General features: G+C 38.0%; 1 non-coding gene across 1 annotated transcript; it reads right to left on the bottom strand.

The window, feature by feature from the left end:
- Positions 1-24947: 24947 nt before the first annotated feature.
- TRNAP-AGG (transfer RNA proline (anticodon AGG)) lies at positions 24948-25021 on the bottom strand. Its single transcript has one exon. It is a non-coding gene; the product is annotated as a tRNA-Pro (tRNA).
- Positions 25022-27079: the final 2058 nt, after the last annotated feature.

Here is a 27079-nt window from a genome sequence, read left to right as displayed (position 1 = left end):
ATAATACTATTTTATTCTCTGCTCTTTAAATATCTACAGATTCTACAGACTTTTCTGGGTGCTTTACCAAATGCCCCATAGGCCATAAATTCCTCTAGTTACTGTGAACAGGCAGCATCCTCAAGCCTGTAGGAGGGCCACATACTCTTTCGTCTAATTCTTTTTGGGGTTTTATTCCTGGTCTTGGTAATTTCCTCAAATGCATGTTCTTGTGACTACTCAGAACAGACTCTCCAGGCTGCTCTTTTCTTCCGAGGACTGTGGCTCAAGAACTCAAGCTGCCTTGGTCCCGCTGGACTCTCAGCTGCTCTTCTCAAAGCAGGTAGTCCGCTGGGCTCTGGCCGGGCCCCCTTCCTTCCTCACATGCAGTAAGTTGTGGTGTATGTAGAGCTCCTCTCTTTTCCAGATCACACTGGCACCTGTTGTCTCATGGCCAGTTGTCTTGAAAAACTGTTATTTCACATATTTTATCTGGCTTTTGGTTGTAAAGTTAAGCAGGGAAATCTAGCGTCTGTTTTGACCGAGGACAGTTCTTTTTTCATTTTTAAGTGATTGTAAAGAAGGTTTAGACTGATCTGTACTCTTCGGGAATCTACTGAATAAGGGTTGGTAGAAATTTAACTCTTTAGGTAAATTCAGAATTATGTAGAGGTACTTATTCCTTCTTGGAACAGATGTTTTTGCAACCTACTATGTATCAGGCACTGGTCTTGGTGATAGCACAGAAGAAATACATTAAACAAAGTATCACAACAACAGGTGATGCAGCTGTAACCGATGGCATGAAGCATGCCACGGGAGCACACAGGAAGCGGCTTTCCCATGCGTCATTCCCGGTCCGATCCCCAGTGTTAGCAGGTTTTTATTTTGTCCAGTTTTGTTGGACTGTGAAGGGATCTTCTCTTTCTGACACCCTCAATGTTGTGTATGAAAAACTACTCCTGTGAGTATGTCCTGGGACCAGGCCTTGCCCCACCTCTCCCTTCACCTAGAGATCTTCCTGCGAGGATGCAGGGAGCCCCCAGCCCACACCCGTGCTGTGCCCAGATGCCCAGCTCCTTGGTTGATGTTGAGACGTGGTATTTTTTGATCCACAGAGTGTGTAGTTGCGAGAGACTCAGCTCTTTTTCAGTTAATAGGTTTCACTCTTTCTCATGGTATGATGTGCACAACTGTTGTTTGAAATTTTGATCCAACTTTATCAGTCTGAAGTTAGAAATAGTCTGTGTTCTGGTAATGACTTTTGTTTCTTGTTTTTAGCATTATTCTGAAGTGTTTTGGTTTTTTTTTTTTTTGTCTTCAGTTTCTTCAGGATAACTTTGTTAAGAAGTAGGAAAGTTTATATCAAAGGCTACTATCCCAGTGGTATTTTAAACTAGAAACACTTATGTCTGATTTTATAATCAGAAAAAAATTTGAATTACTTTTTATTTGATATTATGTAGATATCAAACATAATCTCCAAGTATTGCCTATGAAGCCTGGACATAAAAAGGGTGCATGGGCAGAAAAGTTCCATAAAACGCTTATCACGTTAGCTTAAAACAAGTGTGGATTAATCTGTCATAAACTAAGCAGAATGCAGTGGGGAATAAACCAATAAATTGACCGAAGCTGGTTGAATTTGAAACACGAATGCTCCAAATAGGAATTAAAATTGTTGAGCTATTCTTACAGTCTCCTGTAAACTTCAGTTGGAAATAGATTGTCACAAAATGTGAAAACGCATGCAACGCCTCATGCCTGAGGCATAGGAATGATAGATAAATGTTATTTTCTCTCTCTTTGTTCCTTCTGTTTATTGTCCTCCTTCCCTTTCTTCATCCTTTTCTTTTTCTACTTGAATTTGGGCTGCAATTGAGGACTCAGGCATAGAACCTAACAGCATTAATGGTGTCTTTGTTAGTGGGAGACAATCATGTCAAGTTCGCTTAGTCACACATGGGTAATGCCTGATTTAAGATCTATCTATCTATCTGTCTATCTATGCATTCATCCATCCATCCATGTGTATTTTTTCTGAGAAATAAGTCTTTGGTTACTAAGTTTTAAAAAACTAATAATGAGAGTGACTTGCTTTCAAATAATCTTGTATTTCCTAATCATGGCAATTCAACAGAAAACACATATTAGAAACAATGTCACTAATTTCAGAGGAGTATAAATTATGTATCATGCTTCTTTATTGATGTAAGAGTGATAGAGAAGTATTTTTTCTATTCCTTTTCCATTTTTATCATTTTCCTCTGTATCTGAACTTTGAAAGTATAATGATTAAATGCAGGTTTGATATTTGAAAAAATACTTCAAAGTCAGTACTTAAAGTTACATAGTTTGACTGCTGGTCTTTTATACATCCTGGGTGGCTAAAGCTTTAAACACCTCAGGTGTCTTGAAGAACGACCAATGGACCATTAAACAGCTCTATCATGCCATAAAGCTGTATTCCTAGCAGCAGTTGACCCATATCATCATGTTCTTCCTTGCACGTCTTCTAAAATAACAGTCCGACAGCTTTATGTACCCACGTGTAGCCCAGTAATGGGATCTCAGGCAGGGCGTCGGAATCATGTTCAGCTCAGTTACGTTGACCTGTGGCCAAACAATGGATAATATGTCAGTCACAAGATTCATTTCCAATACAAGAACTTTGTTCTAAACTATGACACCCGTTGGTATATGTCACTTTTGTGTAAATCTTCAGCTGAAATCATAATTTTGAGGAAAAGATATGGGTAAATGTATTTGGGGATCCTTTCTGTTTTTCTTCTCTTAATGTGTGTACCCCAGTCAACTGCCAGTCAAATTCATGGACTGCACTTCATGCATATCTTTGGGAGTGCTTTATGGTCATTAGAGGCAAATGGAAAAGATGGCAAACAAAGTAAAGGATAATGACAACTAAGGACAGCACGGTAGGTGAGCAGGGTGTTGCATAATTTATTGCTTTGAAAGATGGGTAAGGTACAGATGGGTCAAATAACTAAGTTAGGTTATGGGGGCAAAAGGGTTTAGGAAGACAGGGGTTCTTGAGGAGAATAGAAACTTAACACAAAGTAGGATTTTCAGAAGATTGATAAAGAGGTGGGCCACAGGGGAGTCTGAAATAGGGAATGATTAGAAATGAGAAATATATGAAATATAACTGTATATACATATATAAATGTATGAGAAATATATGAAATATAACTGTATTTATCTACAACTCATAACAGGAGAGCCATAGAGAGCAGAAGGTAGGTGGTATCTGAAAAGAAAGAAAGAGGCAGATTCAAGAATTATTAGAATTTAGATTTGGTGTGTAATTGCCTAAATGAAGGAGTGGTAGAAAGAACCTACACATTAGTGGTACTGGCATGCACAGCCCTAAATCTGTCTCCTTAAATCACATTTTCATAAAATAGTCAATGATTTTAACTCACATCTTCCAAATACAGGACACTAATATGTAGAAAGTTACAGAAAATATATTAATAATTGAGGGGAAAAAATAAGTAGTTGAGATTGGAAACGGTGAAAAGAAATAATGACAGGAGAGTAGGAATAGATTTTTTTTCCCCTCAAACAGCCTTGAAACATGAAGAGAAAGTGCCGGGTACACTGATGCTTTGATGTCATATCCCATGTCCATGGGTGTGACAAGCCAGGCTGGAGCCAGGCCAGAAGTTTCTGGTAAGAATGTACCTCTTAGAGACATCACCACAGTCCTATACCACTTTAACCCTGCATTACCAGCGAGGAGGCTGGAGAAATACCACAGCAAGGTCTTGCTATAATTGCACACGATTCTGGTTTCCTCTGTGCCAGGCACTCTTCAAGCCCTTTACCTCTTTTCACTGAGTTGTCATAATACTTCTGTGAGGTTAGGATTCTTATCCCCTGTTTTGTGGGTGAGGAATCTGAGAGCCAGTGAAGTTAAATACCGTGGTTTGTGTCACACAGCTGATGAACGTTAGCTCAGAATCAAAACTGGCAATTATTCTGAGTTAAATAAGTCAATGAAGGTTACTCAAAGCCTTTTCTACAACATATATGAAGTAGACGCTGAAGTGCGGGGACCCCATTAAATTCAGAATGTGGGCGTCAGCAAAATACAATTGTTTGATTTTCCGTTTGTATTGGGTGATATTGGCACTTGCCCTTATGTTGGCCCCTACGGCCTGGTTTCCTTCCTTTCCCGGCTCACCTGCTGCCTGTGGATCCTGGGCTCTCCCTGCCCCGGGTCCTGATGGCTGCGTTGGCAAGAAGCAGGGATAAACGCATCCTGGCTGAGGCCTAAAGCAGTGTTAGCTTTTTGTGACTGGAGTTTTTATCTCACAACCTCTAGTCCGGCGTCCTCACTTCCCGATATCCCTCTTTCTGGGTAGACTAAATTCCGGACAAAGTGTGGCATGTGGACTAGCAGCACTGGCACGACCTGGGAACTTGTTAGAAGCCTACAATGTCTGGTCCCGCCCCAGAGCTCCTCAGTCAGAACCTGCATTTCAGTAAGAGTCCCAGGCACATGTCTGCACATTCCAGTTTGAGAAGCGCCCATCTAACTGGTTTTCACTCTCACTGCTTACATCTCAGTGTGGTATCTGATTTCGAGTGTGATTTCTGATCTCCTGTGTAAGCTGTTTCTGGCACCTGGGGTCTACTTGCGTATATATGCCTACCTAGTTTCTCAAGCACATCCCTGCCCAGACTTCTAACGTCTGCAGATTTCTCAGACTTTCCATTCCTAATTTCTTAGTCTGTCTCCCCCATGATCTGCTCCTACTCATATCCTTAAAACTACAGGAATGATAATATTATACTACTTAGTTAGATCTTTATCAAAAATAGAGCAAAGTGAAGATACGGAATCAAGGGGGTAATTAACCTATGGAGAAATCCATATGAGTTATTCAGACCTTACATTTTAGCTGTTTTTGATCATGGTGATACGGTAAGTCAACAGAGCGCCCCCCACCACTTTTCTTGTCAAATCTGCAAGATGTGGCATTGTACATGAAAAGGAACTTAACAGTAGTTCTTATTCTCTCATTATGTTAAGCAAAAAGACAAATGATCATTCACCACTGTTCAGCACGTAATGATTAATGATTGTCTTTGGTTGCCTTTCTCAGAAGTGTAGAAAAGGTCAATTGGCTGTTTTCCTCTGCTGTTACTTCAGGATTCCTATGGTGTGTGGGATATTTATTCAATTTAAATATTAGTCATCCATGGGGACTTCCTGTGTAGTAACTTTTAAAAGTGTAATTTCAAAGAAGAGCACAGACATATGTTTATAGATGTTTACCTACACCCCTTTCCCTGCAGAGTGTGCTTTGTAAGTGCTGCTGTGAGTCCTCTTGGAAGATCCAACATCAGGTTGAGTCTAAAAAAACGGAACTGTTTCTCTTGGTAGATTTACACAAAAGCTTTGCCTACTAAGTTTAGAAAACTGCACAAGGCTACCTTAGAGAGAAAAGTCAAAATGCATGGTGATTTTAAAATTATGAATGAACAATTTTAAAATCAAATGATAGAATCACGAGAAATAAGGAACTATCACTTACGCTTTCTGACATTTGTGTTATTGTTACTATTTTATTCACTTAGGTATTTTTCATAGGCATGTACTAAAGAGTGAACACAAAGACCCCAGCAAATGACTTCCCCACGTCTCATGACTTCTCCTGACACTTGCAAAGTTTGGACATTTGGGAAGATTCTGCTCTCCCAATGAGAGTTTGCAACTGGGCAACAGTAGCACACAAAAGGAAACTTCCAGGAAAATCCTGGGACACTTTGAAACATTTTGCAAGCAGCCTTTATCCTAAATTAATCTCCAGAGGCTAATTACAACAAGAACACATGCTCATTTTTCTAGGTAGTCAAATTCAAGCTTTTTTTTTTTTTTTTTTTGAATGCCGCTGCTGCTCTAGGATTCTAAGGCTGTACCATCACATAGTGAGCAAAGAGCTCTGGTGTGTATAATTCATAATCTCATTATGGTTGTCTTCACCTCTAACGAGTCAAGAGAGTGAAGCGGATGTGTGGCCATCCATATTGATTTTTGCAAACTGATTGACTATTCAGTGAGGTGTAAAGACATAGCTTCTGATTGTGCTGTGTGGATTTGCCACTGAGGCAAAAATTAATTTTAGGCCTTTTACTTTGGGGACAAATTGATGGTTGGAGTGATTTTTAAAAGTGTGGTTTATGAGTTTTCAGACTTTACGATCTTAGAATAGAAAAGTCATCAGGAGAAATGCTGATCTTTAACACTGAATAACTTTTAAGTCTCATAACATAAGAGCTTGCCTAGAGAAAAAGTGTATCCAGGTGCTTCATTGGCCAGAGACATTTATCCAGCAGCTACGGCAGGACATAGTGACATAATTCCTTGGCCTGTAATTCATTTCTCTGTTGATAGAGATCTTGCTTGATATATGCTCAGATCCTTTATTCACATAATTTTTGGATTTTTATACACCAACCTATCTAAATGCAACCCATTTTTGAGGTCCAGCACTGGGTATTATCTTTCTCCATGATTCTGCTCTTCTTTCATGAGGTTAATTCTGTCTGAGTCAGTCCTCGAAGGAAGCACAAGATCTGCATGTTTTGAGCTGGGAGTCACTGCAGGACCAACCTAATTCAAAACACTAATTTTACAGTTGAAAGAACAGAAGCCCCAATGGATTATGTAATCCATAGCCCAGATGGGACCAAGATCTTTGTTGTGATGCTGTTAATGCTATTTACACCGTTTAATGCTGTATTACTTGGTACTGAGATAAATACTACTTTGTGTTATTTGCGAATTTTCAAATGGGCTTTTGTCTTCTCTTCCAAACTCCTTGAAGGTAGGAGTGTGTTCTCCCATGATGTGCACCAAGGTTAGCACACTAGTTACCACATAGCACAGTGGATAGTATCTGCAAGAAAGCGCAGTCCTGTATGTAACTTAGCAATTGCCGCAATAATGCCGTGTAAAAAGCCCTCCCAAAATTCGATGCCTTATGACAAAAATAAGTTATTATTCCTTCTTTTCATGTGGACGGGTCACAGACTGACTGATGTAGATTGGGCTTGGCTGGCTGTACTGCAGGCTGTGAGTGCAGGTGGGCTTGGCGTCTCTTTGTAGGTAGGGCTCAGATCTACCCCGGGCGTAATAAATCTATGGTCCAGCCGAATAGGAACTACACAAGAGAAGCTCATTTTGGGTGATGGCTGAGGTTCAAGAGGGCAAGTTCAATGGCTCTTACACATTTCCAACCTCACTTTGCATCACTTCCACTAAGATCCCATTAGCCAAATCAGGTCATATGCCTGAGGCCAAAATGAAAGAGTGAGAAATCCTTTTGATCCACCATGAGGCTAAACAAGTCCCAGGACTGAGGGACTAATGGAATAACTACACACTCAATAATAGTCTCTCACGGTCGTGATCTTATACCCTGAGGGCATTCTTGCTGTTGCTAAGACTCTCTTCACCCTTGATAGATTCTTAAGAAAGAACAGAGAGAGTTGAAATATCACACTTTTCCTTGCAAGAGCCCTGGAGAACTCCTGTTGTCCTGACTTTGACGTCCTAAATGGTTCGGACAGTGCCTCATTTTCTTGTTCACACTGGCCTTCTGAAGTCAAGTAGAAGGTCTTTCAGTTGCAAATAATCAAAACCCATGTAGAACTAACAACAGTGACAGAAAGAGGTTTATTAGTACAGTGACTGCACTAGTTCGCTAGGGCTGCCGTAAGAAAGTACCACAAGCTGGGTGATTCAAACAACATAAATTTATTGTCTCACAGTTCTAGAGGCTAAAAGTTCAAAATCAAGGTGTTAGCAGCTGTAGCTCTTTCTGAGGACATTGAGAAAGAAACTGTTCTAGTTCTCGCTCCTTGTCTTAGAGATGGCCATTGCCACGATTAAATGCTGTTCTCCCTGTGTGTGTGTCTGTCTCCAAGTTTCCCCTTTGATAAAGACAACCTGTCATATTGGATTAGGACCCGCCGTAATGACCTTATTTTAACTTGATTACCCCGTGAGGACTATATCTTCAAATAAAGCCATGTTCTGAGATACTGGGTTAGAACTTCAACATATGGATTTGGGGGTGAGGATGAGTGGGTGCAGGACACAAAATAGCCTCTAAGAGCAACAAGAGGTTGGTTTACCTGGGATAATCCTGGTTGATACTTATTCAATGTCAGTAATGTACCTGTTTGAGTGATCTCTTTAATTAGGAGAAAACATGGGTACCTCATTAAATGCAGAGGTCTCAGGGGGAGATTTTGATGAAAATCTGGAAACAATCTGGTAATACAGTATATTTACTCTCTGCTCTCCAGTCAGATTACTTGCTCATATAAAAATGCTTTTATTGACTAGAATGCACATTTTTGTAAGAATCTGTGATTTCTACCTACCTGCATAAGTGGGTACTTCATATTTTTAAGAGTTTAAAAGCAGTAAATTCTCAAATTAAAATAAAATATGTAAGGGATACATATAAAATACATATATTATATTACATGTACAATACATGATATATGCATCAATGTATTATATATAAATACATATACATACATTTATCTGTAAGCTGATGTAGTATTTCCCTTTAAGGAGTTGCTGTTTTGTGTCCATCAATTCCCATAACATTTCTCTCAGCAGTTACGGAAGTGAAATTCATAAGCACTCTTGTTAGTGTTTTACAGATGATGGGGACAAAATGACAGAGCCGTGCTCTTTACAAGCTAGAAGCAGAGGACACAAATGCCTTCTGTTTTAACCAAATACTCTTCGTTATACAAATTGGTAGGCACAGCTAAGCCAGCTCTTTGAGCAAACCTGGGTCCTCTTAGCCCTCACCCTGTACAGAGGAAATCACGGGAGTTTCAACAAACAAAGAAATAAAAACAGATAAGGGGATTTTGGTTAATTTAAAGAACAAATGAAGAAGAGATAAGAGGCTTTTAAGAGAGATAACCTGTCCTTGTCAGGTGAGGGGACCAACTGAACAATAAAAGGGAAGGGGGTGGGACCCTGTGGCTTCAATGCACAGAGGAAATGCCTCCCTGAAAACAAGTGCTGAAGGCGAGATAATTTCAGGAAGGAGACGGCAAGAAGGCCTTTAAGGTTAGACTCTTACCTGGCTTCTGAGTTTGCATTAGCAGGTTAGTGATGGAACTGGAGGATGGGTCCAGGACTCCGGACTCCTGTTTTAGTCCATGTCATCATATCAGCACTCGAAAGGGAGCGAATAAACATCAATGGAAGATAAAGACACATTTTTTTTTTCACATTTCAAAAAAAATTACTTCTTTCCCACGGAGTATGTAAGTACTTTTTTAAAAAGTAGGATTGGCATTTAAATGTGTGATTTTGAAATAGCAAGTCAAATCTAATTGTAATGAAGACTCCAAAATTTTGGTATAAAATAATTCTCCAAAACTCAACGGAACCCATGCCTCCTTCCCCAGCTCTCTCAGTGTCTACTGAAATCTCTGTAGCTATGAAAAAGAGAGAAAGAGAGAGAAATACATTTTCCAAACTTACCTGTTCAACACTTGCTTTGAGTCCTACCCTTTCATTTCCAACTGTCTGTGGGACAGTTGGCTTCAGATGCAGCATTGCTAAAAAATTATTATCATTCTCCACAAACCAGTTTTCCTTTCAAAGTTTCAAACTATCTCCATATTACTACCCTTTTCCTATGTCTCAGCACCATCCTTCCTTCCTACTTATCTTTCAGTCACCCCACCCATGGTTACTAATGGGATCTGTATTTTGTTTTTCTCTGTGACACTGTTCAAAACCACATCTCCTTTCCATTCACACTCCTTCCAGCCTTTTTCACCCATTCAGTCTCTGCTTCCCCCTGCATCTGGGTGACAACTTCCTAACTGGGTTCCCTGCCTACAGACATTTTTACTGTTCTGATCTATTCTGGGTCACATTAATCTTTTAAAATTGAAAATCTTAAAAAAAAAAAAAAAGGACTTCTCTATCCAAATATCTGCAATTATCTTTCTGTTACTAACAGAATAAAATGCACCTTCTAAGCCGACCACAAGAAATTCCTGGGATCTTAGTTTCCTCTCCACCTTATGTTCTTATAATTCATACTTTTCAGATAAAAAATGCCAGCTAGTAATAAGCTCTCCTTCAGCTCTCCTTAAAAACGAGATGTTTAACCATGATTTTTATTTTATTAAAGCATCTTACTAAAATCATGTTTTATGAAAATAATTTGTACTTCTTGATTTTCAATTTTAGAATAATGCATACATTTTAGAAATTAAACTTTCAATTATATTTTCAGCTTATTAAATGCCACAAAAATTTACATTACAGATTGGTCTATTAGATGAAGAGGGTACACACTTCACTGGCTTACCATTCTGGCATTATTTTAAATAAAAGAAGCGATGTTATGGGTTCTTTGCTGCCTAGTCCAACACTGACCTTCAAGATGTTTCAGACCATATCTGACAAGGTAAGAGCCTAAATCCCTCTCTCATGATTCTTAATTGAAATGAAGTCTTTCCCAAGTCACATCTGTGTCAGAGTCTTCATTTATAAGGCACATTCACTGTACTCCACAATTTGTATAATTGTTATCTCTGTTATGCTGTAGTCCATATTCCCGCTGTTGTAGGAAAGCCTCACTATCCGCACTTACACAATGAAGTAAGGACATTAAAGCCTTGCTGAGGTTGATGGGCATGGAAATAAAAGAGACAAGCCAGATATGAGAATTACTTTGCAAGAAAATTGACAAAATTTATTACAGATTGACTCTAGGGGATGAATTTCCAGGTCGATTATGAGAATTGTAGTACCACTGACCTGAAAAATAGGATTAGAGGTTGACTTAGGGTGAAGGATGATAAATTTAGATTAAAAAATACTCAGCTGAAATGGGGGGTGGTTGTGGGATACCCAAGCAGAGAGAGAGCATTTAGATTTAGCTGGATGGTTAGGACTGTAACTAGCAATTGAGGGTCACAGGGTTAGAGGCACTGATTGAAACTGTGATAGCAGATGCGCTCATCAAAGAAGAGCCTATGAGGTAAGGAGAACGCAGGACTGAGGACAGGTCAGAGAAACCTTTGCTCTTCAGTCTAGATTCATTATCTATTCAAATGTATTCACTTATCATAACTTCATTTGTCTCGCTAGTATTTTGACTACCTGCTTTGCCCTACTTTTTCAACTCTTGCTAAACTCTCAAGTTAAGAGAATCATGACTAATTAGGTTCTGACATTAATAACTAAACCTGCTGACTTTTCTCCATGGTCTCCTACATGCCTTCCTTCCTGCCTTCTCGTCTTAAGAAATTCCCCCACCTCATAGGCCTTTGGCCTTCCTGAATGTTTCTTCTTCTTTCTTCTATCCCTGTTGCAATAAATATTTTATGGTTGCTGTTTTTAGAGTTGTATGCTCTTTTTAAGTTTGAAAAGTGAATGAAACCTTTAATATTTCTCTTTCTGAAAAAAACCTCCCATTGCTTTTTTTTTTAGTAGAAAGAATACACAAAGAGACCAACAATGTTTAAAAATGTAAGGAGACAGAGAAATGAAAAAAAGGAACAGTACAGAGGAAAAGGAAGGAGGCTGGGTGAAAGAACAGAAATGGAAAGGGTATGAAATGGGCAGGGGCAGAAGGATGGGAGAGAAGCTTTAGGTGGTGATGGAATAACATGAAAAAATGGATTAATAAGTTTACAGGAGGTTCAGGTTCAGATTTAGTATATTTAGCTTAACAGTGTAGATCTAACTTTTAATTCATTCTAATTTACCACTTTTTACATTATCTCAAATTACTTAAAATGCAGTGTTGAATGAAAAGAAGCACCTTGAAATCAAGTCTCTTAATTACTTACACCTTTGGTTATTTAAACCATTAATACTGAGAAGTGTTAGGACAGAAAGTGAAGTTTTTTCCCCAGTATAATTAACACATGCTTAAGTCAGTGTACAGAAAACAGACTTCTTGGGGCTTAGTAGCCATACAAAGTTTCTGTGATACAAGCATTTCTTTATTACCTTCTTCAAACTAAAAAAAAAAACCCTCTTCTTTTAATAAGTAGCAACATTTTCAATAGTATGTCTACTTTTTGCAAAATCTCTATTTTTAAACAACTTTAGTGAAGTGTAATTGACATGTAAGAACACATGTATTTAAAGTATACAGTGTGACATGTTTTATATAAAAATGCCCATACAATTCTCACTCATACTCAAGTTAATGAACATATCCATTTCTGCCAAAATTTCCTTGAGCCCCTTGGTAATCTCTTCCATTCCCCTCTTTCCTTCTCTTCCATTCCCCCACCAGCTCCGAAGTAAGCCTCATAGATCTACATTAGTTTGCCTTTCCTACACTTTTATATACACAGAAGCAAATAAAATACATACTTGAAAAAAATCTGACTTCTTTCACTTAGCTTCATTATTTTAAGAGATATCCATGTTGTAGAATGTATCAACAGCTCATTCCTTTTCATGGCTAAGTAGTATTCCATTGGGTATGTATCATAGTTTATTTATCCATTTACCTATTGATGGACATTTGGATTGTTTTTAGTTTTGCTATTGCAAATGGAATTTCTATGAACATTTGTTTAGAAAGTTTTGTACAAATACATTTTTTTCTCTTGGGTAACTATCTAGAAATAAAATGCCTAGATGATATGGGAGGCTTCTTTTTAAAGAACCTTTCAACAGTTCTGCAACATGGTCAGTCGTTTATATTTTTGCCAGCAGTGTACTGGAAGTCCTTCACTTGTTTTGATATTTTGATCTCCTGTTTCAAGCCATAGTAGTTCTAGGACCTTTTAGTCCAGCAAACTTTGAAACCTTTTTGTAAGCATACAGTCAGGTTTGTAGCAGTAACTATTGTTCATTTTCTCAAGTCTCTATAATTTGGGAAGCCTGGAAAAACTTATACCAAGTTAGAATGCCACTACAATTTCAGGAATAAATTATACACTTAGAATGTATTAAGGAACCTTTTTAAAAAAGAAACATCAGAGAAGTACTCCTTGATATCTGATGAATGGAAACACGATGACTGTTTAGGTTTGAAACACACATTTGATCAGATATGGCAAGGAATTTTGCCAAGGGCTGAGCTATTTGGGGACCAGGATTGGAGTCCTTCTGTTCATTTATATTTTGTGTCATTTGGTCTAAATTTATCAGGTTTTGTTTGGTCAGATAATAATACTTAGGGCTAGCTACTTCCAAAGGAATCTTTCTTGTCCTCTGCTTCTGACCATGTAAGTTATCCCAAATACCATCTTTCTTCAGTTCAGCCATGAGATATGAGTCCCACAGATTCTGTGATAACCTCAGATATATTTGGGAGAATGTGTTTATGACTCTAAATTAGGTAAGATTAGATTAGACCTGGGTGTGAAGAGGACATACCCAACAGGGCTGGCAGTAGGATCAGCATTGTTTTGATGGAGGAAAAATGGATGTGGGAAGTGAGGAGGGCCGTGTCCCAGGCTACAGTTGAGCCCCTGGGACGTGCCCCACCAAGTGTGGGTCCTTGGCTTCGCGCAGGAAAGAATTCAAGAGCGAGCCATAGTTGAATAAAGGTAGATTTATTCAGAGATACATCAAAAGGCAAGAGAAAGGCCACGAGGTGTAGGGGCTGGGGGCTCAGATTAAAAGTAGGTATACACTCCACAGACAGAGTGTGGACCATCTCCAAAGAGGGAGAGAGAGAGGGTAGCAGCTGTGAGGCACCGTGTTGCCAGTTTTTATTGGCTTGGTGGCTTCATATGCTAATAAGTGGAAGGACCAGTTTAACTAGTCTGGGGAAGGGGCTGGGATTCCCAGGAAGTTGGCCATTTCCCACTCTTTGACCTTTTGTGGCTAGCCTTGGGACTGCCATGGTGCCTGTGGGCATGTTATTCACCGTGTTAATATATTACAACAGGCATATAAAGAAGCTCAAAGTTTACTAGAAGTTAAATCTCCCACCTTCTTGAGCCTCAAGGCCTACTGGGGGTTGAATCTTTTGCCATTTTGATGTTAATTGCTGTAGCATTCCTTCAATGGCTGTGCCCTGCCCTCTTCCTGTCTCACTTTCATTTAATTAATCACAAAACACATTCATATTTGAATTTAAACATTTGAATTTTCCTCTTTCCTCCTCTCCCATTAATGATTAGTACTAAGTCAATGTTTGCATTAATTCCATCCAAGACCTGTATCAATACTGTTTTACCAAAGATTTTTAGATATTCCTTGAGTTTTTTTTACTCTTCAATAGTTAGATTTTTAGGCAGAAAGTTTATCCTGATGAAAACAATATGTTTGACATTAAAGTGACTGACATGTTAAAACAGAATGTTTGTTCTGGAGGAATTATCAAAGGACAGCCTTATTTAGAGTATGAGCAATTCAGTAGATATAGCTCTTCTTAAAAACAGAAATTTCCATATTTCCACTTTGGCAGTTTTTCCCCCTAGAATATGGAAATATCTAGACTAAATTGTATGGCGCTTATGGAATTATAAAGACTTGGCATTCCTTAAATTACAGATTAAAATAGTCTCTTAGTTGAATTTATTGCTTTTTTCTTTTTTTGAAATTCCAGTGGAAAGTTAGGACAAGGGTAATTTTCAGTCATAATATAATTGGAAATTTTTGCATTTTGATACATAGCAGTTTTGTTGGCTGTTGTATGAAATGCATTCCAGTTACTGCCAGAAGCCTCGACTGCATTGAGATATGAGGGAAAAGCAGGGTGAGCTTAGTTGTGAAAATCTGCAGCATGACAGACCTTGTTGAAATGTGTCTTCCTCCCCTGGCTCTGGTTTCCTGACGCGGGTCATATGGGCAGTGACTTTCACTCCCTGGTACCCTCAGGACAACACTGGACTCTGACATGAAGCTCCTTCTCCTTTATTTTTTCTAAATCTTGCCCTCTGTACTCTCAGTATGGTCTTTCTTCAGAGCCTTTGTCTCTTTCTCAATATTTCCTTAATGAATTCACTCTTTCTCTACACCCACTGCATTTTTAGTCTCTCTGTATGTTTTCTAAACACAGCGAACACCAGTAAGGAGTAGGAGCAAGGAAATCCAAAACAATACAACAGAAACTTTCGATTCAACCCCTCAGGGAAGGTAGATGGGCTGCTATGGGCTATCTTAAGAAAACGTAAGAAGTGATATATTAGAACTGCCCAAGTGTGTGGGAATATACAAGAGCAGGTGTATGATTCTGTCCAGTTAAAACATAGAAGGCTTTTCGCAAGGGGTGACATTTTTGCTGGTTGTGGATAGATGAGTAGAATTTCCAAGTGAATAAGAGTGAAAAGGACATTTCAAAGAGTACCAAAGTTTATAAAAGTTATTTTAAGAAATGTAAAAGTTAGTAAAGCTGTTGTTAATTTTTTCATGGTAAGGAAGTCATATGACCTGTGATTTTGAAGTATAAACTAACAGAGTAACAAAATAACAAACAAAATACCCATGGGAAATGTTGAGGGCATAGTGGAAAACTGGAGGTCGGATGACTGGAGAGAAGCCAATTGGAGTTATTTAAGTTGAAAGAAGTGAAGGCAGCAGCAATGGGAGTGAATGCAGGGGCTCCTTACAATATCTCTTCACCAATTGATTAAGATTAAATTTAGCATATTCCAAAATAAATTTAGGTCGTTTAGTGTCTTCCTGTGTATAAGTCCTGTTTGCCGATTTAAATTGTAGTCACATAAAACTAGAGACCAGATCTTTTGTTTCTCTTCTATTTTTACATCGGTCAGCAAAGTCTCTCTAGAGCCGATGCTGACTGAATACACTGTGTTCATTAAATGGGTAATTCCTTCCTTATGCTGAAAAACTTCTCCCCTCTTATCTGGATCCTCCATACTCTCTGTACCTTTCTCACTTCCTCACTTCATTGATGTGCTAATGGGCTTAGTTCCACATGGAATTTTTTCTGACAATGTAGATGGTAAACTATACAGAGTAAACTCAGGGGCCCATTGACTTTGATAGCAGAGTTCAAAAAAGGAGACCCATCTTGGTGCTTTACAGGCACCTGCCTGTGTAAACAGACCCACTCAGGTGAATAGCACACCCCACAGAGGCCACAAAGATGGACTAAATAACCTCTTGACTGGAGAGAAGAGGAACAAGTGAACTCAAATGTGAGCGGAATGTTGGAAATAAAAGACCGAGGGCAGCCGGGGTGATAATCTTATATGTAATTTCACCTTAGGGAGAATGGCCTTTCTGTGGCTATGATTTTTCTACTAACATGTTTTGATTACCACTTTTTAGAGGGTTAGAACCACTTTTTGAAATTCATCCTGCTTCATCATTTCCAAAATCATTCATTGTTGTGGAGCAGTATAAAAAGAGACAGCATGTGGTGAAAATGCTGCAAGTAAGCCTACTTTCTCGGAATACTGATTATGCTCTCTCTTCCCGCCTCCCAGACCCCAGGTTAGGTGATCATAAGTATTTATGATAAGCAAATGCCACTGCTTTAAAATTCTGCAAACAACTCAACTGAGATTTATGCTGGATTATTTTAAAGGTCACTAGATACAGATGGTTCACAAAATGATAAATCCTTGAAATATGAAAACTTGTGCTAATCTTCTTCTGAGAATTATTAACAAATTGAAGTTGAGGGGAAATAAGGAAAATCACAAGCTCTTAGCAAAGTTCAAAAGAAGAGAATCTCAAACTCAGTTCCTCCATCAGGAAACAATGCATTGGAACGTTAGTGCAGAGAAGGTCTGCAGTGGTTTGGAGAAGACGGATTCATGCAAACTTTCAGCTCCTTCCACAGGCAGAAGCGTCCCTCTGCTCACTCACATGGGTTTTGTTCTTCAGGATTTGCTTAGCAGGTGTCTTCCCTTTGGAATTCTTGCTTAGTGCTTAGAAACTCTTTCCTCTGAGTGGCCTGATCGATGCTAGGAGAGGCTGAGTACCCGGGCTGCTCTCATTTACCTCGACTGTGATCCAGAAAGAGTCCCATTCGCTTGTCACACTGCTTCACAGTGAACATTTGATATGAAGTGACACCCATTTCCCATTCAGTATGAAGCGACTGGCTTATGGTCATCTTGTTAGTTGTTCAGAAAAACTGTCAGAAATGAGGTGGTTTTTCTTGGTGTGCCCTTGTGGGACAGCCTGGCTCACCTTTTTCTGAGGTTAAAAGCATGATGAAATGCGATGTTTGTGCTACTGTTGTTTCATGGTTCCATTTCCTACATGCTGGTGTCAATAAAAAAGAAAACAAGGTTTTTCCACCTGTCACCGGAATGGAGAGAGTAACAAGGGTGGCACCAATTTCTAGGGCATATTCCTCCCCTCAAATGTGAAAATTTCCCTTTGCAATTTCAATGTGGGGTGTGTTACATATCTTTCACATGCTAATTAACATATTGGCCCACATTTTTGCTGCAGTTGTTGCCACAGCAACCAGCCGTGTTCAGCTGTAGCCTGAGGGCACCTGGCTTCAGCTGCATTTCTTATCTTTTGCTTTCTGCTCCTGTTTGCTTCCCCAGTCCACCCCTGCAAACTTTGACCAATGAGGGTGGGAGCCAGGCGCTAAATGCTCTTCTCTTTAACATTTTTGGGCCGATAATCTGAGACACATTATACATAGTTCCTCAGGGAGTTCCCAGATATGGTTGCCAGATATAATATAGGATTCCCAGTTAAATTTGAATGTCAAAATGAACAACAGTCTATTTTTTTTTCAGAGTAAGAATATGTCCCAAAGATTGCATGGGACTTGGTTTGTTAGTACTTTTTTGAGAATTTTTGCATCTGTATTCATCAGGGATATTGGCCTATAGTCTTCTTTTCTTTTCTTACAGTGTCCTTCACTTGCTTTGGTATCAGGATAATGCTGCTAAATGAGGATAATCGTAAAATGAGCTTGGAAGCGTTCCTTCATCTTCAGTTTTCTAGAAGAGTATGTGAAGGATTTGTGGGTCGTATGATTCTAGGAAGTTGTCCATTTCTTCTAGTTTATCCAATTTGTTGGTGTATAATTGTCTGTATCGTCTCTTGTGATCCTTTGTATTTCTGTGGTGTCAGTTGTAATGTCTCCATTTTCACTTACAATTTTATTTGAGTCCTCTCTCTTTTTTGTTGCTTAGTCTAGCTAAAGGTTTATAAACTTTGTTTAGCTTAAAAAAAAATTCACTCAGTTCTGTTGCTCTTTCCTGTTGTCTTCTAGTTTCTATTTCACTTATACTGTAAACTTTATTTTTTTTCTTAAGCTAATTTGGGGTTAGTTTTTTATTTTTTCATTCTTTTTCTAGTTCTTTGAGGTGTAAATTTAGGTTTAGTTTATTTAAGATCTTTCTTTTAATGTACACATTTATCACTATGTTTACCTCTTAGAACTGCTTTTGCTGCATCTCATGTTTTGGCATGTTGTGTTTCCATTTTTGTTTGTCTCAGGGTATTTTTGGATTTCCTTTTTGATTCTTTTTTTGACCCGTTGGTTGTTCAGGACAATGTTGTCTGTTTTCCACATATTTGTCAATTTTCCAGTAGTCTTACAATTTGATTTCTAGTTTCATACCATTGTGGTGAGAATAGTTATTCATGGTATTAGACTTTAAAAATTTGTTAGCATTTGCTTTGTGGCTCAACGTATGGTCTATCCTGGAAAATGGTCTGTGGTTTTGAAAAGAATGTGTATTCTAGTGCTGTTAGATGGGATGTTCTGTATATGTATCTGTTAGGTCTATCTGCCATATAGTGTTATTCCAATCCACTGTATCCTTACTGATCTTCTGTTATTCCAATCCACTGTATCCTTACTGATCTTCTGTCTGGATGATCTGTCCGTTGTTGAAAGTGGGGTCTTGAAGTCTCCTGCTGTTACTGTATTGTTGTCTATTTCTCCCTTCAGTCTGTTAATATTTCCTTTAAATATTTAGATGTTCCAATTTGGGGTGCATATATATTTATAATTATTATAGCCTCTGAATGAATCGAGCCCTTTATCAGTATATAGGGACCTCCTTTGTCTCCTGTGACCAACTGAAAGTCTATTTCATCTGATAAAAATATGGACACTCCTGCTCTCTTTTTATTACCATTTGTGTGAGTATCTTTTTCTGTCCCTTAACTTTTAGTCTGTGCGTATCCTTAAAACTAAAGGGAGTCTCTTGTAAGCTCTCTCTCTATTGCTACATCTTGCTTTTTTGTCCACTCAGCCACTGTGTCATTTGGAGAATTTAGTCTCCTTACATTAAAAATGATTATTGGTGGTAAAGAATCCCTATTGCCATTCTGTTAATTGTCTTCTGACTTTTGTAGTTCCTTTCTTCCTGTCTCCCTTTGTGATTTCTCTCTTGTAGGGGTATGCTTTCATTTCTTTCTTTTTCTTTTGTGTATCTACCAGAGGGGTTTTTATTCGTAGGTACCATCCGATTGATTAATTCTTAATAGTAAACCTATTTAAGTGATTTAGCTAGATATACTTAAAGTAAAGATATTGGGAACTGCAGGCAATCTGATATAAGTCTAAGTTACCTCTAAAATCATGCCAACAGAAACTAATTTATTTTCTCAAGGTAGGTTATAAAATCAATAATAGTTAACATTGTAAAACAATATTTAATGTCACAATATACTTCAAGCATTATGCTAAATGATTTACCTGACTTCTGCCTCAATACTCTTATGTAAAAGGCACTATCATTGCTTATTTTTTTATACGTAAGTCAAGTATCTGATCTATGGTCCTACAAGTTGTTAAGTGTGAAAACTGGAAAACAAATTTAGGTATATTTGAATTCAGAGTCCAAATGCCAAACGTTTGAGAAATAGGGACATGGCTGAGCTAAGTGGGTGGGCAGATGGGAATGGTCAAGTTTAGGTCTCTTGAAGGTAGAATAAAAAATTGTTGGAATTAGAAGTCGATATAAAATTTATTTCAGTTTTTCTGTTTTCTGTCTAACTATTGATGAAGTACTTGTTTATAAAATTTGAACAAAGTGGTCATAAATCTTGTTTTGTCATAAATCATGTTCCATCACCAACATACACACATAAAGGAAAACTTGGATCTTTTAACACAATTGATGTCCTGGCTCCAGTTTGAAACTTAATTTCCTATTTCAGTCCACCCGTTTGGAATGTGTGTGGTTAGTTTGGTGACTAAGCTGATGAACTACAGTTGCTGCTTTGATAATGATTCAATCTCAGTTTAGTTACATCAAAAAAAAAAAAAAAAGTCCCACTCCAAAACAAACCTAGCAGAACAAAGGCAAGTAAGGAGAAACACTATACATTAGAAAAAGTCTTTGCATGTTACTCCTGAGATAAAGATAAAATAACTCTTTGGCATTGTTATAACATAGGAGTCATTTTCTTTATGGTCTTTGAACTCTAACTTCTTAAATATCTTTAATGTTCGTAGGCAAGAGATAACGTTTGTAGGCAAGAGACACAGCAGCATTCTATTTCTGACTTCTATTATTGGCTTCTTAAGCCCAAGAGTGAAAACTGGAGCTTTATTTTAGAATGACTCTCTGCTACCTGTTCACCTGCTATGAAGATGACCAATTTTGTATCTAATAGAAAGCTAAACATTTTTGAATTCTGTATCACCTCTTGGAGTGATTGTTTTCTTTAGCAAAGTATATCTCCTTCTCAGCTTATTTCACAGCATTAAATTTGTGTTTGTATGAATTCTGTTTCTCATATATTTTCGAGGAGAAACTTTACTAAGGATGGTGTATACATTTATTTTTAAATCTGCAGTTTTATTTTATTTGGTAAAACTGGCTTCTTGTTCTGAGCGTGTTGTGGCCGGAGCAGCTCCCACCATTACTGCTGATTCTGTCGGGCACTGGCAGAAGGAACGTTTGACCTGCTCTCTGTTGATAGCATTTTGCAAGAGATTGGGCTAAACAACTGCAACCAAGAATCACTGACAACACCAGGAGCTGAAAAACTCTGCTCAACTGTTAGGAAGTTTGCAGTGACACAGCTCTTGTTTGGAGAGCTTACTGTGTGCTGCTGGAGAATTAATCTTTGAGTGTAAACCTTCTTCTCTTTCCTTAATCAGATAAACTGTCTGGCCTAGAACACAGGTCTTTTCTTTTCACAGACAGCTCTGTTTTCTCCCGGTAAGAGAGTCTGTACGGCATGAGGACCTGTTTCAGTCTAAGTGGAAAGCGTCTTAGGTTTGTTTATTTCATTCATCTAATAGCAGTTGTGGGAAAAAGAGAAAACTGCTATAAAGCGGTCAGATTGTCTTTTTAGTTTATTTAGGGGAAGTCTGAGGTGAGAAAATAATTTGCATCTTCCTATTTTGGTCGAGTGTAACTAGACTATTTTTTTTTTTAAGGTATTTGTTTCACTGATTTTTCAGTACAGAATAAATGCATGAACCATTAACAGAATCACAAAATATCCCCTTACCGCATCCCTATGTGTAAGTGAAGCTTAGTTATAATGGCCCAGACATAGCTCTTAGTTGATAGTATGATAGTGTATGTTTTATTTTTTTTAAACAAATCGTTCACCAAGCATTTGGCGATTAAATCACTTTTTTTCTCCCCTCTTCCCTCCTTCCTTTCCTTTCTTCCTTTCTTCTTTTATATTCTTAAACTGCCCTGAATCCTAGTGGTATAAATAAGTATATTTTTTAATTATCACATCTTAAGACACAGTTTTATCACTTTCCTTATGTCTTTTCTAATTGCTTTCTTAACAGATTAACCAATTTATTACATTTACTTTCAAGCAATATTTTCTTATATATAAAATATACCTTTATAGTAATATTTCTATAAATGGAGCCATATAAGAATGGAAATGCGGTACCACTGATGTGGTAAACAGCTTTGACGTGGCCTTCAGTGATCCTCACCTCTTGACTCTCCTAGTTCTGTGAATTCCTTCCCCTTGAGTAACTTGCTTCTAATTAATAGAATACAATAACATTGAGGACATTGAGTCACTTTTGTGATTAAGTAACAAAAGACTGTGATCTCGGTCTTGCTAGTGGACTCCCTCTGCTTTTGGCTTTGATGAAGTAAGCTGCCATGTTGGAGAGGCCAACATAGCAAGGAACCGAGAGTGGCTTCTGGCAATAGCCAGCAAGGAACCCCCAGTCCAGCACCCCTCAGGGAAATGAGTCGTGACGACAGCCATGTAAGTGAGCATGAAAGTGGCTTCTTCCCTCAACAAGCCTTCAGGCCTGGAGGATAACATGGTTATAACCTTATGAGAGGCTGAGGTGGAGGTCCCAGCTGAGCTTGCCTGGATTCCTGACTCATAGAAATGGTAAAATAATAAATGATGGTTGTTTTGAGCTAATAAATTTAGGAGTAATTTGTTCCACAGCAATAGATAACTGATACAATTGATAACAATTTACTGTTTTCTTTTCAAGTCTTTTTTCCAAGAGACAAATATAAACATATTAAAATTGGGATAATGTAAACATAAGTTTTCTTTCTGAATTTCCCCATACATTTCCATGATTCTGAATAATCCTTCAAAATCGTATTTTTAATGGTGATATATTATATAATTGTATAAATTCACTGCAATTAATAAAATATCCCATTATTATCAGTTTTTATGATGGTGAATAATTCTGTGAAAAAAGTTCTTCTATACAAATACATTGCTTATCTATGATATTTTATTTAGCATATTAATCTGAAAGTGAATTACTTGGATAAAAGGCATGTTAAAACTCATAAATAATATTTCCAGATTTCATACTGGGACAATTGCCCCAATTTCTTATACTCACCAGATACATATGAAAGGGTGGTCTCCTCATTATATATTGGCCCACATTGGGCTTATAATTATTTTTCTTACAATTTGATAACTGAATTTGACTTCTATTAATGTGCATTTTGATTTCTAACAAATGTAAACACATTTTCACAATTTAATTAGTCATTTGGGTATTCTGTTGTCAGTGAAATTCTTGTTCATATTTTGGTCATTTTTATATTGTGCTATTTATCTTTTCCTTTATTGATTTTATTTTAATGACATCACTTTATTAGGTTCTTTATGGGATAGTGTACAAATAGCTTTTTCTTAATCATGTACTTTAAAAATCATTGTGTTTTAAAAATCACATTTATTTTGACCTTGATTCTAGAGCAAAAGGGACCAATCACATTCACTATTCTAGCAGCATTTCTGTCTCCCTCTCTCATTCACACATACACACACAGACACATTCATTGTTGACATTTCACCTAATAAAAATATTAACATCAAACAGCCTTTTAAAAATTGGGTCATATATACAGTCCCTTTTATTTATCTAAGCACTGAAATATATATTATCCCATTTGACACTCACAACAACCCTGTCTAGGTAAATATAGGAAGTCTTACTATCCCAATTTTACTAATGGTTTAAATGTAGCCCAGAAAAGTGACTTAACTGACTCAAGGTTATAGAGTTTAGTAGTTGGCAGAGTTGACACCAGCCACCTTCTGATTTCATATCCAACACTTTTCCTCTTCTGTACTCCACGTCCAGCATTATTTTAGGTGTTGCTGGCCATAGACTAAAGATGTTTACGTGTGCTAGATATTTTTACATGCATTAACTCATTTGATCCTTACAACAACCTGTAAGTACTAATTTCCTTATTTTCACAGAGAAGAAATAGAAGTCTCAAAGATTTATTTGCCCAAGTTATAGAGTTAATAGAGGCGATTACCCAGCTGTTAGGCAGATCGTATTCAAGGCCTGGGATGTGTTCTTCTGTAATTTGGAAGTGGTTTAGTGTATGGAGCAAGTGGAATTTATTATAGAGCTATTTTTTTTTCATCCTACTCCTTTCCTATGGTCTTTGCCATTCCCTTCTCCGGACTCTACCAGTAAATGGGGTTTTGTTGGGGCCAAATTTTTTCACCTGGTTAACACCTAGACTTTGGTTAAGGCTTGTGTCAGGCACTGCCTCCTCCAGGAAGCCCATCTTGAACTCCTTTTGTCCTTGTTCAGACACTCTGCATCTTTCTAGCATGGCACACATCTCATTGTATTCTCTTTATCTGTTTGGGTGTTTAACCCCAAGTGCCTAACCACTTTAAAATGTGAGTTTCGAGAGGTCTAGGGGCACTGCTTATGATTCATTTTGAATTCTCCTTGTCCAGCGCAGTGCCTGGCTCAGAGTGAGTGCTCAATCAGTGCTGAATGAATGAGTGAGGAAAAGGATGGGGCAGAGGGGATGCTCGGGACTGGAGCGCTCTCGGGACTGGAGCGGGACACAGCCGGCCAAGCAGTACTCCTATGAAGCACAGGAATCTTAGGTATTCTCATTATCTGCTCATAGGGAATTCCCATAGGAAAGGTTCAGAAGGAAACTTTGTTTCACTCTCCCCTTTCACTGTGGTGTATCTATTTGAAGCTTTTAAAATAAATCAAGAAGATTAAGATAAAACAGCAACTTAAATATGATATTTTAGATTAAATGGCGCTTCTGGGGATTCTGCAGGATCTAAAAAATAAAGTTGGAAACTCTGCACCACAAGTGATGCACATTTTACTTTTACCACTTTTGTCAGATAAATCTGAAGTCATCATGTAGTCTGCGTTGGCACTTACCTAGACAGGGTTGTTGTGAGTGTCAAATGGGATAATATATATTTCAGTGCTTAGATAAATAAAAGGGACTGTATATATGACCCAATTTTTAAAAGGCTGTTTGATGTTAATATTTTTATTAGGTGAAATGTCAACAATGAATGTGTCTGTGTGTGTATGTGTATTTATTCCTGTATTAGTTACTGTATAAATTAATCATAGAGTAGAGATGTTTGAAAACTGAATACAAATTGTAATTCTATTATTCTTGCTTGGTTTCTGCAAGTAGAAATTGGAGGCAGTGACAGTTATCTGTCTATGTTATATTCTATAGGCAAGAATTTAAAAAAATTTTTTTATTTGTGGGGGAGGTAATTAGGTATAAATGTATTTATTTAGTGGAGATACTGGGGATTGAACCCAGGACCTTGTGCATCCTAGGCACACACGCTGCCACTGAGCTATACCCATCCCCTATGGGCAAGAATTTAAAAACTATTTTTCTGGAAAAAAACAAAAATACTAAAATAAAATAAAATATATTTTTCTGAAAAATAAAAATATTCAATACTAGTTCCAGATTCAACAAACAACTAAAATCTTTATTTACTGTGTTTAGTGGTTTGCCTGGGTCTCATTTTTAAATTGCTGTAGATGAGCTGAGGTGAGAGTAGCAGGGAGTAATCTGCTCTTTAGCCGGCTTGCTGATGGAAGTGGCCTAGCTTCAAATGCCAGAGTACCTGAAAAGGTGTGAACAATTATATTAAATCAGTAATTCAAACTGAATAAGCACATGTTACCAAAAATCAGCTGAAGCACAGTGAGCACTTGGCTAAGTGCGTGCAATGGAAAGGAGGTGAACTGTGTCCTTGCATCTGCTACGTTTGAAATTGTATAATTTGGAAGGAGGGGAATCTTTCTTGAGAAATCAGCTGGGTGCCTGCCAGTTTTGATCAAAGAGAAGCTTCTGGCAGAAGGCTATAAATCCCAAAGATCCTTGAGATTTTTAAAGCTGTTCTCTCTGCTGAAGAATTTCACAACTACATGGAACAAGTTGGTACTATTAATTAAGGAGCAAGGCTTAACAAAAAATTCAAAATGATGAAAATCCTGAATGTGAATATTGATGGTCTACTTCAGGGTCAAAAAATGTAGGTAATACATATTAATGGATGTCTCCTTCCTTCCAAACATGCCAAATATCACTCTCAGAAGAGTTAGATTTTTTAAAACAGTCTCATTATGGCATTTGCTTTAATCCCTAACAGAGTCCTTCCTATACCCGAAAAACCATGACACATCATCCGGTTGATGGGTAATTTCCATTCAGTAGCTGTACGTCCCGACTAGCCACACACGTACTCTAGCGCCACCTAGCTAGAGTCCAAGGAAATGCATTACAACTCAGTTCTGCAGCTGGCTTGTAATTATTTCAACTCTTCTTTTCATCTTTTAATTATACTGTATTATTTAGATGCTTTTGTTTTTCCTTCTCTTTAAATATAGCCACCAGGGATTCTTTTATCCCAATTTAAATAGTTTAACGTGGGAAGCGGCATCCCTCTCCAAGAAGGGTTATTCGTTAGTGATAAATCCCCGACACGTTATAGAACCCATTTGATTCTGTAACAACCATGAGTCTCTGATTAGGTTTGCATTTTTGGAAGGCTGTTCCACGAAATTACTAAATCTCCAAAGTCGGTTGCCTCTGCTCACACTTGAATTATTATTATTATTATTAGATGGTCAAGACTAGATTAAGGTGAGACTCTGTCTTCAGGAGGCCCACATTTCCCAGCAGACCCACACCGGCAGGCCTGGAGTGCCAGGCAAGGAGGTAAGGAGAGGATGCAGTGACAGAGGGAAGGTGAGTTGGGGAGTACCAGTGACAAAGGTGGGATTGGAGAGGCAGAGGAAGACTTCAAAGAGGACAGTCTTAGACAAAAACCCAAGAGCCTTGAGAAGGAGAATAGAAAGAGGAGACGGGAGATACTAAAGAGAGAACTCAAACCAAGGGTCAACCTGGGGTAAAGAAAGAATCAGAATAAAGGAAGGCCAACAAAGAATGAAAAAATAAAGGAAGAATAAAAGCAGAAAGCTGAGAAGAGGGATCTGATTTCACCTTTACAGTTAACATTCTGATGTGATACCACCTATTTGAAAACCAGGGTCTATAAACTGGAGCCAAATCAACATTGTTGATAGTTAACTAACCTACCAGCATTCCCTTTCTTGATCTTAACTTGATAGGTAGAAATTTACTGAGCTGACAGCACATTTTGAAATAAGAAGTTAGAGCCTTTTTAGTTTTTCATCTTCAGAGCCAGTTTACATCCATGAAAGGAAAAAAATTACTTCAAGAAAATTGAGATTAGCTCTGATAAATACTTTACATATTACTAATCTTCTGTCAGGGTCAGAGACGCTGAGATGTTCTTGGGTGGCCAAATGATGCTGCGAGATCGCCAGAGCTTCCTCCGTGGAAATAGGTTGTGCATTAAGTCACATTTCAAATGGCTTTTTTTATAATG

The sequence above is a fragment of the Vicugna pacos genome, chromosome 26 (genome assembly GCF_048564905.1).
Source record: "Vicugna pacos chromosome 26, VicPac4, whole genome shotgun sequence".
In the NCBI taxonomy this organism is placed as follows: Eukaryota; Metazoa; Chordata; class Mammalia; order Artiodactyla; family Camelidae; genus Vicugna; species Vicugna pacos.
Note: the sequence above shows the minus strand (reverse complement) of the source record. Positions and strands in the feature narration are given on the sequence as shown.